Here is a 3,508-nt window from a genome sequence, read left to right as displayed (position 1 = left end):
CCCACTCTCTCTTTTCCTTCTTCCATGAGATCAGCACGTTGCAGCTGCTTCTTCCAGCTGTGTCCACAGATACAGCTGAATTAAACCCATCACAAACATGAATTAAGGTATAAATTTTTAGGCCAGGCGCAGTGGCTCACGCCTGTAATCCCGGGCGCAGTGGCTCACACTCTGGGAGGCTAAGGCAGATCGCTAAGGCAGATGGATTGCTTGAGCCGGGGAGTTCGAGACCAGCCTGAGCAACATGGTGAAACTCCATCTCCACAAAAAACACAAAAATTTAGCTGGGCCTTGTGGCACACATCTGTAGTCCCAGCTATTTGGGAGGCTGAGATGGGAGGATCACCTGAGCCCAGGAGGTCGAGGCTATGGTGAGCCACGATCATGCCATTGCACTACAGCCTGGGAGACAGAGTGAGACCCTGTCTTAGCAAAACAAACAAACAAACAAAAGACAAAAACTTTTATTATTATAAGACACTGAGACTTTGAGGATGCTGATATTGCAGCATAACCTAACCTACCATCACTGATAATACATGTTGCTATATATAATTAGATGTGGTTACTACTGGGGAGGAGAAATGGCATTGGGGGGTGGCAATCATAGGGAATTTTGTTTTTAATCTTTAATATTTTAGTTTTCTTACAATAAAAATATATCCATGCATTACTGTGTAACAAATATACATCATTTAAAAATGAATACAGCAGGTATTTCCCTACTTAAAATTAAATGCTAAAAAATAACTTTTTTTTTCTTTTTTTTTGAGACAGAGTCTTGCTCTATTGCCCAGGCTGGAGTGCAATGGCACAATCTTAGCTCACTGCAACCTCCGCCTCCCGGGTTCAAGCAATTCTCCTGCCTCAGCCTCCCGACTAGCTGGGATTACAGGTGCTGGCCACCACGCCTGGCTAATTTTTGTATTTTTAGTAGAGACAGAGTTTCACCATGTTGTCCAGGCTGGTCTCAAACTCCTGACCTCAAATGATCCACCCACCTCGGCCTCCCAAAGTGCTGGGATTATAGGTGTGAGCCACTGAGGAGCTCTATTTCTGATTAAAACTATAGACCTCTCTGAGTTAGGATCTCAGCCCTAGTTCCATTAAAATGAAAAGCCAAAATTGGTTGGATGTATAGCAAAGACCTTGAAATATCATAGACTGCCTTGCAATTTCAACTTCTCATTTAAGCCAAACAACTGCCGTCTTTATCTTTGAACTTTACTTTTGAGCAAAATTAAAGTGGCTAGACTCCCTGATCCATTGCCTAGTGCCCAGCTTCATGTGTGTCAGATAGTTACAATGACGAGAACAGGAGTAGCAGCAGCACCTCTGGCCTCTCGATCACATCTATGTTGACTTCGAAACAAAAGCCTCCTGGACTTCTGCAACTCCTGCTCTTCTCATGAATTTGTAACCACCTAATTCCCTATAGTCAATCCCTTTCTGCCTACAATACCTAGAGTGGTTTCTGTTCCTATCTCCTGCACAGAAGCATGACTTAGTACAGGTTGGAAGATAATATTCAGAAAACAGACACAAAGACAAAAAGATGAAAAATTGGAAAGAAAAAGAAAAAACAAAACCAGTAAAATTAGAAAGCCATTCCAAGAGGTCTAAACACCCGAATAATCAGAGTTCTGGAAAGTGAGGATATAGAAAATGGGGGGGGGGAGGAAGAAAATATTTAATAAATAATTCATGAAAACTATTCCAGAACTGAAGAAAGTATATTTTCAGATTGGGAGAGATCACTGAGGAACAATTAGACGCTATGTGCCTCCTGAGATGATGCCATAGAAAATACAAGTCCTGTTTATAAAATATTATTGCCAAAAACTGAACTGAAATCTAATCAGGCCTCTAGATTGAACTACTAGTTTACAGGACATTGGAGGGATGGTGTCACATTTTAAAACACCATGAAGGGCCGTGAGCGGTGGCTCACGTCTGTAATCCTAGCACTTTGGGAGGCCAAGTTGGGCAGATTGTCTGACCTCGGGAGTTCAAGACCAGCCTGGGCAATGTGGCGAAACCCTGTCTCTACTAAAAATACAAAAATTAGCCAGGTGTGGTGGCACATGTCTGTAATCCCAGCTACTCAGGAGGCTGAGGCAGGAGAATCAGTTGAGCCCAGGAGGCGGAGGTTGCAGTAAGCCAAGATTGCTGCACTGCACTCCAGCCTGGGCGACAGAGCAAGACTGTCTCAAAAAAAGAAAAGAAGAGAAAAGAAAGAAATGAAATCTGAGCAATAACTTCCAAGAGCTTGAAGGTGGATTCAGCTCCATGACCTCCAGAAAGGAATGCAGCCCAGCTGACACCTTAATTTTTGCTCTATGAGACTCTAAGTGGAGGATTTCAGCAGACACACACTATACTCAGTCTTCTTACGTACAAAATTCTGAGATAAGAAGTGGGTTCTGTTTAAGCTACTAAATTTGTAGTAATTTGTTACAGCAGCAATAGAGAACAAGAATATAGAAAACTTGGCAAACAAGCAAGAAACAAAAACTCTGTTAATATTAGGGAAAACAAAAAGTTGTATAATAAAGGGAAAGCCATCATGGAATACAACTGGGCAAGGCTGACAATAGTGTATTTACGGTCACAAAACTGTAAACGCTGAATACAAATTTAACTAAAATTATCATATAATCATTTTGAAACGATGCATGGGGGCCTGGAGCAGTGGCTCATGCCTGTAATCCCAGCACTTTGGGAGGCGGGCAGGTGGATCACTTGAGCCCAGGAGTTCAAGACCAGCCTGGGCAACATGGTGAAACCCCATTACTACAAAAAATACAAAAAATTAGCTGGACACAGTGGTGCACACCTGTAGTCCCAGTTACAGGGGCGCTGAGGTGGGAAGATTGAGGCCAGGAGGTGAGGCTACTTGAGCTGAGATCGTGCCACATTGCACTTCAGCATGAGTGACAGAGACCCTGTCTCAAAAACAAAAAACAAACAAACAAACAAAACACCAAAAAAAGGAAAAGAAAGAAAAAAAGGATGCATAGGGAGGGACAGAACGTGACATTTACCTGTGGGATTTGGGGGATTTGGAGAAGATGCTGCATAGGGCGTAAAGAGACAGTCTTTATATTCCGTAAAAATTACTCAATAGATATTGCTAAAAGTAAGAAAATTAGGGAATTACAAACTAAGTGCATAATTTTGGTAGCAAAAGGTGGTTGCTCATAGAAGCAGGTTACAGGAAAAGGCGTTAAAGACTTTTAAGGCCGGACGTGGTGGCTCATGCCTGTAATCCCAGCACTTTGGGAGGCTGAGGTGGGCAGATCACCTGAGGTTGGGAGTTTGAGACCAGCCTAACCAACATGGAGAAACCCTGTCTCTACTAAAAATACAAAGTTAACCAGGCGTGGTGGCAGGCATCTGTAATCCCAGCTACTCAAAAGGCTGAGGCAGAAGAATCACTTGAACCCAGGAGGTGGAGGTTGCAGTGAGATGAGATCACGCCATTGCACTCCAGCCTGGGCAACAAGAG

Source organism: Colobus angolensis, unplaced genomic scaffold (assembly GCF_000951035.1).
Source record: "Colobus angolensis palliatus isolate OR3802 unplaced genomic scaffold, Cang.pa_1.0 Scaffold8, whole genome shotgun sequence".
Classification (NCBI taxonomy): domain Eukaryota; kingdom Metazoa; phylum Chordata; class Mammalia; order Primates; family Cercopithecidae; genus Colobus; species Colobus angolensis.
The sequence above is the reverse complement of the archived record's forward strand: the minus strand, read 5'-3'. Positions refer to the sequence as shown.